Source organism: Patiria miniata, unplaced genomic scaffold, assembly GCF_015706575.1.
Source record: "Patiria miniata isolate m_02_andy unplaced genomic scaffold, ASM1570657v1 HiC_scaffold_8, whole genome shotgun sequence".
Lineage (NCBI taxonomy): Eukaryota > Metazoa > Echinodermata > Asteroidea > Valvatida > Asterinidae > Patiria > Patiria miniata.
In genome coordinates this window covers 10,406,068-10,419,726 of record NW_024037075.1, presented here as the reverse complement: position 1 = coordinate 10,419,726, position 13,659 = coordinate 10,406,068, and the positions used below count along the sequence as shown (strand labels likewise).

The 13,659-nt window shown below is 43.5% G+C and overlaps 1 protein-coding gene across 2 annotated transcripts in view; it reads left to right on the top strand.

Annotated features, from left to right (window-relative positions):
• Positions 1 to 13,659, top strand: part of LOC119719357 (ciliogenesis-associated TTC17-interacting protein-like) — a 77,913-nt gene that overhangs the window by 46,289 nt on the left and 17,965 nt on the right. The window lies entirely within an intron of this gene.

Below are 13,659 nucleotides of genomic sequence, written 5' to 3'. Positions count from 1 at the left end.
CAGTTATACTGGGCCTGTTCATCAAATTTTTGGTAGAAATATGTTTCTATTTCAATACACTGAAATCTCGACAAGTCAAAACAGTTAATTCAAAAACCCTGTTCACTCAAAAACCCTGTTGTGAAGTAAGAAATTATTCCCGTCAAAAGAAAAGCAAATCATGTATAAACATGCCTGCACTTACTCTAAATTTTGGAATGGAAACTTGGTTAAGTCGGACTCAGTGTGCAGAAATAAACTAGCGTAATTAGGCCGCAGAAGAAACTGGAATTTTTCTGTTGAGATGCTAGGCACATGATTCCATTGAGAGTCTACTTCACTCACTTACCTGTAGAGCCACTACATTTGCATATTCCCCTTACCGGCAGGTTCCATTCGCTAAGAGTTTATACAACAGTGCCCTCTATAATGCTACCCACACTGCCCTGCACCACTAGCCATGTTGGAGACCCTGCAGGTCGAGCAGAGCACGTTAAAGGTTAATGTGCCTACCCCGACTGATGCAGTGGGAACTGAACAAAAAGAGGGCAAATGGCAAGGGCAAATCCCAAGCTGCTACCGTTGTTCGTCCACAGACTGAAGGAGTGAAGCACAATATACGGGGAAAACGGTCTCATGTGCAGACTGTAGAACCCGCCATATCTGATACGGTTTCTGTGCTCTCTGGTCGTGGGTCGGCAACTCCGTGTGTGAGCATGCTGGCCCCAGCCGTTGTACTACCCGTTGGGCCATTTTCCGAACCTGGTGTGAGCCGTGGACTGGAGCAGGGCGTATCTGTTGCGGAAACAAAAGTTACCGATCCCCTTGGCGCTGGACAAACAGCGCGCGCTGTGGGGTACTCGGGCCCGGTCAACGTGGTTTCGTTTGGTGCTCCATGTGTGAGCACTGGACCAGAACAGGCCGGTATTCATGCAGGAAAAAAAGTCACCGTTCCCCCCAGTGCTGGGTGCATGGCGCGTGCCGTGGGGGGCTCGGCCAGCCAAGTCCCGCTTGACGTTCCAGGTGCGAACGTCGGACCGGAACAGACCAGAGTTATTGCATTACCCACTTAAGGGTAATGATCGAAGACTTCATACTTTCCATGTTCGGGGATTCCCGTGGTGGACGAATCACCGGAGATTAAATCTAGTACATCTCGAGCCTGCTCGAAGAAAAAGTCAAAGAAATCACGCCGATATAGACACCACAATTCTTCGTCGGAGTCCAACGAGGATTCGTCCGAAAGTAAATCACCACGGCGCAGAAAATATCGACACCGTGACACGATTCCTCAAGCCAAATTTCTGCAAGCATTTCACTCACTTTAGGCATCATTATTGGTCCTCACGGGAGCGCGGGGACAGGGGCCAGTGCATGACCAACTAGCCCCCAAAGTCGCCCCAGCGTCACAGGGTTTGCATCCAGATCAGTTAATTCACAGTGATGGTATGCAAGATGACCCTCCACAAGCATTAAGTCTTACAGCTTCAGCTGCACCATGCATTAGCATCAATCCATCGTCAACGTTCTCTGGATCTGATGCCGAGTCATCAAGGAACAAGAGTACAGTGCATGAGGCACAAGGTGCTGCGGGTTCAGACCCATCCATTCAGGGAAATCCCAACCGTTCCCACATCAAATCTTCTGAAAAAGATAGTATGGAGATTCAGCACCTTTCTAACTTCGAGACAGAATTACGACTGGTGCAGAGAGACATGATTCGTGTTCTCAAACTTCCTAAATGTGATGAGCAGTGTTGGAGGTCTCGAGGCCGGCCTCGGCCTCGAGGCCGGCCTCGAGGCCGATTTTCATGGCCTTGGCCTCGGCCTTGGCCTCGGAGGTGCAAGGCCTCGGCCTTGGCCTCGGCCTCGGAGCCTTCCGGCCTCGGCGAATCGGTCGAGGCCGGCTCGAGGCCGCCCATTTTGATGTGTTTTCTATTCTAAGTAAGTTTAATTTTTTACCGTATCAAACCCTCGAGATTCTGCCGCAGTGGGTTCCGTGAAACGAACGCATATACGATGTACGCACGAATGAACTGGAAATGGTTGCATTGAACGTACTCACGTACGTAGCATCTTCGCCTAGCCTGCGCTTCAGCTTTCCACGTGCGTTATAACTGTTACTGCGTGCCAGATCACTGCATAAGTCTGGCACCAATCCCATCTGCGTACAATAACATGTGGTAGTAGACTAGTCTGGTTGCAGTGTTGTACACAATTTTCTCGTTTACCTTTAAAAATGATTTGCGGCAAGGTGCGTCAAGCTTAATCATTTCTTTTTATAGGCCACTGTTTCAGTAAAAGTCTGCACTTTCTGGGTACGATCGAGTGTACTAGTCCGTACCATTTTTTTTTCATAAAGATATGATAAAAACAGTTACGATTTATCAAGTAGATTTTATTTTTACACGGTGATTTTATTTGAAAGTTCCGGCTCACACGGTAATGTTTGGCGCAACTGGTCGATATGGAAAGCGCGATTTCAGAATTCGTTGTTCCATCCAAAAAATGCAAAGTTCTGAATGAATGTTTTAATAATAGGAGTTAGTATTCCTCGTGGTACCAGGATACTTTTTTGTATTTTTAGAGCCATGTTGATACTTATTACATGTATAAGCACGGTTTGAAATTGACTAATTTTGCGTGGTTACAGATATACGGCCAAAACCTCTGGACTCCCTACCTCTTGCCATGATCTTAAAATTCTTCGAGGCCATTGGATTCAAATCGGATGATCCGAGAATTCATGGTCATTTTGATGAACTGAGTGATATCATGCACGCATGTTCCGTGTTGCCGTGTTGTTTGGGGCGGGATTGGCCATTGCCAGACTTTGTCTGGTACCGCAGTATTAACAGTGATAATGCGTGGACACTTATCCCGTTGTGTGGAGCGGGATTGGAACTATGCTTTGCCCGTGCGTAACGGCGGGCCGTCTGGCATTGTCTGTTCGCATCGCGGCGTTTGCTCGGCGCGCACCTGGACAGTGCGAAGGTCGGGGGGAGGTCGTAACTTTTTGGTTATGAGTGGTAAAAACCGGATTCACTAAATCAAGTTGTTGTTTATTTAATGGGGATTCCTATGATATTAAGCATTTTGATAGGTTTTGAAAATAAGATTTATAAAACATGCTAAAAGTAAATAATGTAAATCTTACAGAATAGAAACTCAAAATTTGGCCATTTAAGGGCAAACATCTATGAGCCTGAATCAAACGCCATTGATTTGTTGTGTAATTTGCTTTCAGTGATACAAAACTTGAGATTTCTTTCTTTAAAAAATAAAATTCGCCGGACTCCCTACAAGAGGAAACCCATTGCAAGCTGTAAATTTGTAAGCCAGACACTCCGAAACTCAGTGAATTCAACTAAAAAGATGTTAAAACTCCAACATAATCTTAGCCTTGTTTTAGTGATTTACATTTTATTACGTCTTTGATAGCTGGCCTCGGCCTCGGCCTTGGCCTCGGAGGTGGTGGCCTCGGCCTTGGCCTTGGCCTTGCGGTTGTGGCCTCGGCCTCGGCCTTGGCCTCGGAGATTGTGGCCTCGGCCTTGGCCTCGGCCTCGGAGGTTGTGGCCTCGACTACAACACTGGTGATGAGACTCCTAAAGTCCCGGAACGTAAGTCATTCAAGCAACGTACGCGCCCAGTTTGCTCAGAGACACATAATCCAATTTTCCGAACTATTCCTCTGGATCAAATGTGCGTAGAACACATCAAGACTGTAATGGAGACCAAGAAGTGGAAACCTTACGATAAATGGGCTTCCAAATTCTTTTGGTTTTCAAAAGAGGACTTTACGTACAGGGGTTTACATCAACCTTTTTCCTAACTCCCAAGAAAGAGACTGGCGTTTGGCGACCGATACTAAATTTGAAACCTCTCAACAAATTTATTCGCCCAAAATGATTTCCTATGGAAACATAATGGGTAGTGCTAGACTCAATTCAAGTTCACTCATGGGCAGCATCACTGAACATACAAGTTCACAGTTCTTACCTTCGGGTTGTCCACACCCCCACAAGTATTTATGAGAGTAATGAAAACAATAGGAGCAGCACTTCGCAGGCGGGGGATCACCATGTTTATGTACCTGGACGACTGGCTTATAGTAGGCGAGGACGGACACGCAAACAGCTGGACAGTTAACCCCGAGTCTGGCTACAGACCTCGGGTTTATAATCAACGAGAAAAAGTCGCATCCAATCCCAACCCAGTCACCAACATTCTTGGGTGCAGTTCTGGATCTCAAACATGGGGTGGCATGCCCAACAATGGACCGCATTCTGAACCTCCAGCAGTGCGTCATGCTGTATTTAGAAAATACATCTGCTCCAGCAAGAGTATGGCTCAAGCTTCTGGGACACATGGCCAGCATGGTGGACCTAGTGCCATTTTGCCGGCTCAGGATGTGTCCTATCCAGCTTCATTTACTAATGTTTTTCCGTCCAAGTATTCATCCACTGCACTATGTGGTGAGTATAACCACAGTTCTGTCTCCACACCCACAGTGGTGGTCAGACCCGACCAACCTACAACAGGGCCTCAATTTCCAGAGGAAACAACCCTCACTAGTGATACTATCGGATGCTTCCCTACTAGGTTGGGGAGCCACGTTACCACCACACCAAGTATCAGCACGTGGGGCCCGGAACACCAATCATCTCATATCAACATCCTCAAGATGCAAGCAGTGTTCAATGCCCTCCAGCATTTCCGTCAAGCAATTATAGGACAGTCAATCCTAATCAAATGCGACAACATCACAGTAGTATCGTACATAAACTGACAAGGAGGCACTCGATCGCCCCAACTCTGCCTTCTAACTTGGGAACTGTTCCGATTTTGTATTCAGAACAAAGTCACTCTCACAGCAAAACATGTATCGGGCAAGGAGAATGTCGTCGCAGACGCTCTGTCTCGGGGGACCATCATCCCGACAGAATGGACTCAGCGACCCGAAGTGGTACAGATTCTATTCAGATTGATAGACCAACCACTCTTAGATCTCTTTGCGTCGTCGAAGAACAACCAACTACCAGTGTTCTGCTCTCGAACACCCAGCCCTCGAGCATGGCACATAGATGTACTGTCAATCTGATGGGATGGCATGTTGGCTTATGCCTTTCCTCCCATATCTCTGGTCTCCCGAGTTCTAGCCAAGGTGGAGCAGGAGAAATGCAAACTTCTCCTCATGGCCCTTTTTGGCCACGTCCGCCATGGTTCACAAGACTTGTGAAACTGCTGATACATCAGCTGGTAGTATTAACTCACAGACCAGATCTGCTGTTTCAGCCAGTGTTGGGATTCATTCATCCAGCCCCGACAGATCTCCACCTGACTTGCTGGACATTGTCAAGAGATCTCTTACAGCAGCAGGCCTTTCAGGAAAGGCTGCTGACATTGCAGCACAGAGTCGAAGGCCCTCAAGAAGGACTGTCTATGATAGCAGATTACACCATTTCTACAAATGGTGTAAACGGCACTCTCTCGATCCCACCAATACTTCTGTGACAAATATTGGGGATTTTCTGGTTTAGGCCTACCTATTCGAGTCTAAGATAACGAAAGCCACAATAAAACATTATAGGTCAGCTATTGTGGCGATCCACAAAGGCTTTCCAGACGGTTCATCAGTATCCAACAATACAGCCATTGGCCATCTGTTACGAGGGATGTTTATAACAAGACCTCCCACACGTAAACTTTTACCTTCCTGGGACCTTACTCATGTTCTTGCTAGTCTTTCAAAGGCCCCATATGAACCTTTGAGTGGGGTTTCACTTTTACACTATTTTTGCTGGCTGTAGCAACTGCCAGATGTCACAGTGAACTACATGCACTCACAGTAGAAGATGGCCATGTGCGGTGGGAACCAATTCTGGATTCCTGACAAAAAATCTATCCGCTTCCTTTCAACCACCGGATATATTTGTCCCAGAAATAAAATCCCTCTCCTCAATCCCATCAGACAAGATGTGGTGTCCAGTACGAGCTCTAAAATGGTATGTTAACCGAACAAAACACTTAAGGGGTCAGACGAAACAGTTATATATTAGGCCAAAAAAAAAAGTCTCCTGTTTCTGGTATGCGCGCATGTCGCCATAGCCATGTGCGTCGGCAAAATGAAAAAGTTTTTTCCAATGAAAGATGATGTCTCAAAACCGCCAAACTCACTGGTTTGACTGGAATACTGCTGCTGCACAATTTTAACGTGTTTTTAGATGGGGTTATGATCGAGAAGCTTTATGTGGCCTCTCTGGACTCCCATATACATGTATTTGCACTAAGTTTAGTCGGGCACCATTTGCAGTCATCGGCCGACATTTGAAGCAAAAAAACAGGTAAAAAAAAAAAGCCGCGTGGCTGCACCACTTTTGGGGCAAGCTGCGTACCAGGAACTGGAGACTTTTTGTTTGGCCTTACGTCTACATTACCCCATTGACCAGTATCTCAAGACACAATCACATGTTGGATTGTGACAGCTACCAGTATTAAGTCGGCGACAAACCACTGGCCAAGTCAGTTCTGATCGGACATTCGGGCACATGATGTTCGAGCGATCGCAACATCCTTGGCCTTCTTCAAAGGGGTTCCCTTGGAAGATATCATCAAAGCTGCTTGCTGGAAATCTCCCAACACATTCTCGGCCAGCTACATTAAAGATGTGTTGCAGTCCGAGGGAAGACCTGGCCGCACAGTCCTGACGGCAGCCAGAAAATCTGCCGTCAAAGCTACAGAAGAAAGACCTTAACATTGGATTTGACTGGGTAAGTCTCATTCAATGCTTAATTCTTTACTAGTTTCATAGTAGTTCCCTAATTAATGTTTAAGGGTTGACTATTACATGTATATATATACACATAGAGCTTACAGGGAGTTTATATTGTCGGTATATATATACTTCATACTAATTGAACTAGAACTTACAATACACATACATGTATCTCACTGCCCACCACCTTAAGGCGGTGCTACTCTATGTTGAAGAAGATGAGAGGATGTAGAGCAGGTCGACAGGCTTTTAGGCATATCCCTGTTACTATCAATATAAGAGGCCGACATCGTATGGAGACATCTGCTATGACATACCACGACACTTTTATTAGATATTCTAAACGGACCCCTCGTCACCTTGTTCCTGTTCCAAGCACTTGTCCTGTTATCCACACCAAAATAGCTCCGCTACCTCGAATTCTACTGACCAATGCAAGATCTTTGAATAACAAGCTGGAAGATCTGCAGCTTGTTCTCAGTGAGAACTCAGTCGATGTAGCTGCCGTTACAGAAACCTGGTTGAATGACATTACCATACAATCTGCTGACATCCCTGGATTTCATTGTTCGTCCAAGTGCCGAGATGGAAGACGAGGAGGAGGTGTAGCTGTCTACACGAAGGCAAGTTTCAACGTGCAAACACTATCCAACCATTCATGTGAGTTTGAATGTTTGTGGCTCAAACTTAATCGCAATCAGTCAACATCTAATTTCTACATTGGAGTGATTTACTATCCTCCAGGATATGCCAATGCAATACTTGAGCACATTTTTCAAACTGTGGACGATATCCAATGAATTGATGCAACTACCACAATCATTCTACTAGGAGACTTTAATGATCCCCAAACTAACACCATTAAGAGCAATTTACATATGGAACAGGTGATCAATTTTCCTACTCGGCACAATGCAATACTGAATAAGATGTTTACCAACCACCCCACATTTTTTACTGAACCCAAACGACTATCGCCAATTGGACGTAGTGACCACTACTGTATTCTCATCAATCCAATGACTGAATATCCACTGGTGAAGCCTACTTCCACCTACAGGCGCCCCTACCGAGACTTTTCAGTATGGTCATTCGGGCAATGGGTGAATGGCTGTAATTGGGACAGCATTACTTCAAACCAGTCAGCTGATGCCATGCTCAGGGATTTTTCATCTACCATCAATGACACCTATGAGGAGCATTTTCCCGAAGTCCGTTCAGTATTGCGACTCAAGGACAAGCCATGGATGACTATACAAATTAAACGACTTATCAGAAACCGCCAGGAAGCTTTTACTCGGGGTGATCAGAGGGAATGGTGTATGCTGCGCAACAAAGTGAATCAACTCATAATCAAAGCCAAAAGAAAGTTCTACGCAGACTCTGTGTACAACCTCAGGAACAGTCAGCCAGCTAAATGGCACAAACACATACAGAGGATGTGTCATCTTAAGTCCAAACCATCTATTATTCCCGGAGCTAAATGTACATTGAATCCTAGAGGCTTTAGCGCTTGAAAGTCTACCTGCATACCTGCCAGCAGAAACACCACCTCCAGTAATTTCTCAAGGGCAGGTTCTGAAAGCACTTCAAAAACTGAAATCCTCTAAGACCAGTCATCCTTCGGACTTACCTAGATCAGACTGATTAAAGAATTTGCTCCTGAATTAGCCCTTCCACTTACATGTGTATTCAATTCTTGTCTGAGGGAGGGTAATTTTCCTGAATTGTGGAAGACTGCCACTATCATACCAGTTCCTAAAACTAAACATGTTTTGTCTTTGATCAACTGAAGCCCATCTCCTTGACACCGGTGTTAGCTCGAAATTTTGAATCTTTTATTGCCAAATGCATTATTAATGATATTTCTGTAAAACTTGATCCGAAACAATACAGTAACATTAACAAAAAACATTAACAATTAACATTCACAAAAGCCTTTGATCTTGTTAATCATAATATCATTATCAAGAAACTTATCAACCTTGGGGTTAGAAGTTCAATTATTCCAATTGTCTGCAGCTTCCTTTCCAATCGCACCCAAAACACCAAACTCGGTAATCTCACTTCCTCTGTCAAAACCATTGATTGCGGCATTCCGCAAGGAACTAAGTTAGGCCCTATATTATTTCTGGTCCTAGTTAACGATGCTGCCATTGGAAGCCATAGATGTTGGAAATACGTGGACGACCTGACCCTTGGGGATATAGTTAAATATGGTGAAAATGCTCAACTTCAATCCCATCTTGATGAACTTTCAGAACGGTCCAAAGCTAACGATGTTCTCCCCAAAACTGCTAAATGTCAAGTAATGAAGATCTGTTTCCTACGACGAGTTACACCTAACCCCATGTTTACTCTTAATGACATATCCTTAAACAAGGTTAATCACATGAAACTTTTGGGAGTCACGATTCAGAGTGATCTCAAATGGGACATTCATGTTGCTGATATTGTCTCTAGAGCCTCTAGAAGATTATTTACCTTGTGTATCTTAAAGAAATATGACGCTCCCTTGGCTTACTTAGTTTCGGTCTTCATATGCTACATCAGACCAGTTTTAGAGTATGCCAGCCAAGTCTGGCATACCTCGATAAGTAAACAACTGGCTTATAGAATTGAAAATGTACAAAAACGTGCTTGTCGCATTATGTTAGGTTCTCATCAGTATCACAGTTATTCCAATGCTTTGGACGTTCTAGGTATTTCTAGCCTTGAAACTAGGAGAGACACCTTACTGTATAACTTTGGCACAAAACTATTACATTGCCCCAGATTTAGAAATACATGTATGCTCCCCCCTCTTATCAAAATACTCAGAGACAGTTCCACGTCTACGCTAGTTGTACCCAAGTGCAAAACTGATAGATATATGAAGTCTACAATTCCTGTCTTAGCTGAACTTTTTTAATTCTTAATTGTTTACAATGTAGGTGCAAGTGAGTACTTCTTATTAGACCAACTTCCCTGAATGATCTGTCTTCAATTTTGAAATTATTTTTTTAATATTGTGCTGTTTTTTGCTGTATATACATGATCCTATACTTTGTTGTAATTTTATGCTTCTACTCCTTTTAACTGCTATTTAAAAATTTTTAATTCCTGTAAACTGTAAACGTGGTTATATCAGCGACTCTTTTGTGGCTGCCTACCTCGTGTTTTCATATGAATAAACCAGAATAATAATTATAAAATGTAGTGGCTCTATAGGTAAGTGTGTGAAGTAAACTCCCCCCCCCCCAGAAGTATGGTGGGAGTCTACGAGCAATACTTACTTGTAGAGCATCCCTCCCCCCTCCCCACTAGTTCGATAACAAGAGCTTAATCCTGTAGAGCACGAGAAAAGAGGAAGCCAACATGGCGCTTGTGGTGCAAGGCAGTGTGGGTAGCATTATAGAGGGCGCTGTTGTATAAACTCTTAGCAAATTGAACCTGCTGGTAAGGGTAATATGCAAATGTAGTGGCTCTACAGGTAAGTATCACTCGTAGACTCCCACCACACTTCGGGGGGGGGGGGGGGGATTTTACTGCAGCCTCTTAACCGCAACAAATCCTGGATCTCAAGCTAGCCTGATCACTAATGCTGGCCCAAATGCAGCTAGCACACCAGCTGTCCAATCGCTGGCTCATAGGGGTGGCCACGTGACTGCACTAGAAAGCACGCCTGGCTTAAGCCTGATCGCTACCGTGGCTTCGCGCAAGAACTATTGTTGACCAATGGTTAACCAAAGTCCGACTTAAGTTTGCCCAAACTCTGACTAGTAGATAATGTTTGACTACGCTAGTCGATTTGGAACCAGCCAACCGCAGGTGGTTGCACAACAATTTGTAGCTGGTTATCAATAGCAATTTTCATATCATAGTGCAGAGGGGACCAACTATCAACAACAATGGCAGAAAACAAAACTGTGAGCACTAAATTTCATTTTCATTGCACAGTTTTTCAATGTTAGTTTACGATTATGCAACTTTTGTCATCATTGTACAATAACATTAGTGATTATGTAGATGTCCTGCGGCACAATCACTATTATTGTGTAAATGAAGAGAAACAACAAGTGTTGAATAATTGTGCGACCACTATTGATATTACTTGATTATTCAATATTGTTTTGATATCGATATTGCCAATATCGTTTGTTTTAATCAAAATTTCGATGTTGAGGAATAATATCGACAAAAATATCAAAAATTTTGATATTGAGGAATGATATGGACAGTATCAAAAATAATTTCCCGTTTGTGCTTTTACTAAGGGAATAAATGTCTGTTTCGGAGGTTTGAATCACTCTGTTTAAGACCACTTGGAGTCTGGGTGCTGACATTTACCCGAGCCAAAATCATAAATACCTTTTTGGTTAAAAAAAAAAATCAAAACGTTTTGGTAAAAAAAACCTGAATTTGTTTAACAAATTCACTTTATGTTTTTGAAACACCCCTAATAACTAATGGAGTGTCCAGCTCGCGAGTAAGATGTATGGAGATTGGCGCACACGTCGTGCGTACTGCGGGATGTCACGCAAAATGCAGCTGGACCATTGCGTTGTGAATGTAGGACTATAAAATTCTGACTCACTGGTAGTATTGCGCTTGCCTATGTGATGATTGTGAACGTTCAACCAATAAAACGGTAAGAGGCATTAGATTTTTAGGAGTCCAAATTTCATGTGACACTGGAAAAGTGTTTTAAGACCAGCCAGCCATGTCTTTATCATCCATTTAAGACCGGCTACATGACCGGCTCTTGACAAATAGGAATGGATAAACTGTCTTAGGTATTTATGAATGTGTGTTTAACGTTTGCTGTATAATGGAATAAAGGTCGGCGGCAAATTGAGTTGGTGAGTGAAATGCCAAGCGGTAGTCTGGTTCCATGACCCCATTGTCCTTTGAACTTTAAAAATGGGGTCTGGTACCTAGCGGTGAATCTGGCATACATTGCCCGGTATTCTGGGTAATGTACGGTATGTTAACTACTATATATGCACGACGTGCGCCTCGCCTCGTGAATTCTAAATCACAACGGTAATGTTTGCACTCAACCAGCCTGTTGCAAAATGGATTGGCCAAGAATCTGCAATTTTGGAGGTGATGAGCTTCGATTTTTGCCAAATTTGAAAGTATCTCTTGCAAATATCAACAAAGAGAGAAATATTGCTGTTTTTGATAGTCTTAAGAAGCCTACCGGTATTGCTTTTGGGGCTGACAGGTCAAAGGTCAAGGTCACCCACCGATTACTTTAGAAATACTTTGCTTACATTGTAGGAACTTGAAATTTGGTTTGTGGGTTGTTCTTGTTAGTCTTATTAAAGCCTATTACTTTTGGGGCTGACAGGTCAAAGGCCAAGGTCGATGATCACTAGATAAAACAATAGAAATCTTGTCAATGCGATAACTTGAGAAATACTTTACTGACGAATTTAAAATTTGGTTTATGGGTTGTTCTCGATAGTTTAAAGGGTGCACACCGGTAAATCGATCCGCCAAGCTCATGAATAAAAGTTATACCCTCAAAATATTCTATATTAGAGAGTTCTGAGCGCCGTAAAATTGGGGAATTGAAAAGATATGGTAATGAACCTCTGGCCCGGACTTGGGGCTTCCAATTCTGAGCATTTTGGATGCTATTGGGCTCGAAAGTGGCGCTATTTTGCCATGTTGTGGAGGGATCGTTTTTCAAGATGGCTACTTTTCCGCTTATGGGAAAATAGGGGTCGTCTTCTTTGGGTGAAAATATCTCGAAAAGTCAATGGTCAACCCACCAAAAATTGAAAAGAAAACGAAAGATGACATGTTGATTATCATTTTTCTGTGCAGCTTGAATACCTGTGAGAGTTTTGAGTATTTTTCAAAGAATTTTGAAGTATGGGCATTTAGCACTAGTGTCTATGGGAGTTTATTTGCAGGTATGCACCCTATAAAGAATAACAAAGATGGCCGTTTCGCGCATGCGCTGTGCCCCGGCAGTGGTCTTTTCAGTGGGCGGAACCTACGGGGAGGGGGAAAAAGTGTTTTAAAGGTATCAACAAGGGTTTTTTCCGTAACGGATTCTCCCAAATCGTAAGGGAGCAGTAGGCTATCACCCGATTACAACAATTGCTAGTTGAAAAGGGGGGGGGGGCATTTTGAGATGAAAAGTAGCTGAAACTCAATTTATTGTCACTGGGGGCGCTCTACAGCTTAGCAGGGGCAAAAAAACCCACTATTTTCGGGCTTCATATCGACCTCGGATAATATTTTTCTTTCATTTTTTTCTTCAAAATATTGACTTTGGTGATATTCTGCTTGTCCTGAATGTGGTTTTGTGTTAAAATCTAAAAGTTGCCTGCTATTAAAGGGTGCACACCGGTAAATCGATCCGCCAAGCTCATGAATAAAAGTTATACCCTCAAAATATTCTATATTAGAGAGTTCTGAGCGCCGTAAAATTGGGGAATTGAAAAGATATGGTAATGAACCTCTGGCCCGGACTTGGGGCTTCCAATTCTGAGCATTTTGGATGCTATTGGGCTCGAAAGTGGCGCTATTTTGCCATGTTGTGGAGGGATCGTTTTTCAAGATGGCTACTTTTCCGCTTATGGGAAAATAGGGGTCGTCGTCTTTGGGTGAAAATATCTCGAAAAGTCAGTGGTCAACCCACCAAAAATTGAAAAGAAAACGAAAGATGACATGTTGATTATCATTTTTCTGTGCAGCTTGAATACCTGTGAGAGTTTTGAGTATTTTTCAAAGAATTTTGAAGTATGGGCATTTAGCACTAGTGTCTATGGGAGTTTATTTGCAGGTATGCACCCTATAAAGAATAACAAAGATGGCCGTTTCGCGCATGCGCTGTGCCCCGGCAGTGGTCTTTTCAGTGGGCGGAACCTACGGGGAGGGGGAAAAAGTGTTTTAAAGGTATCAACA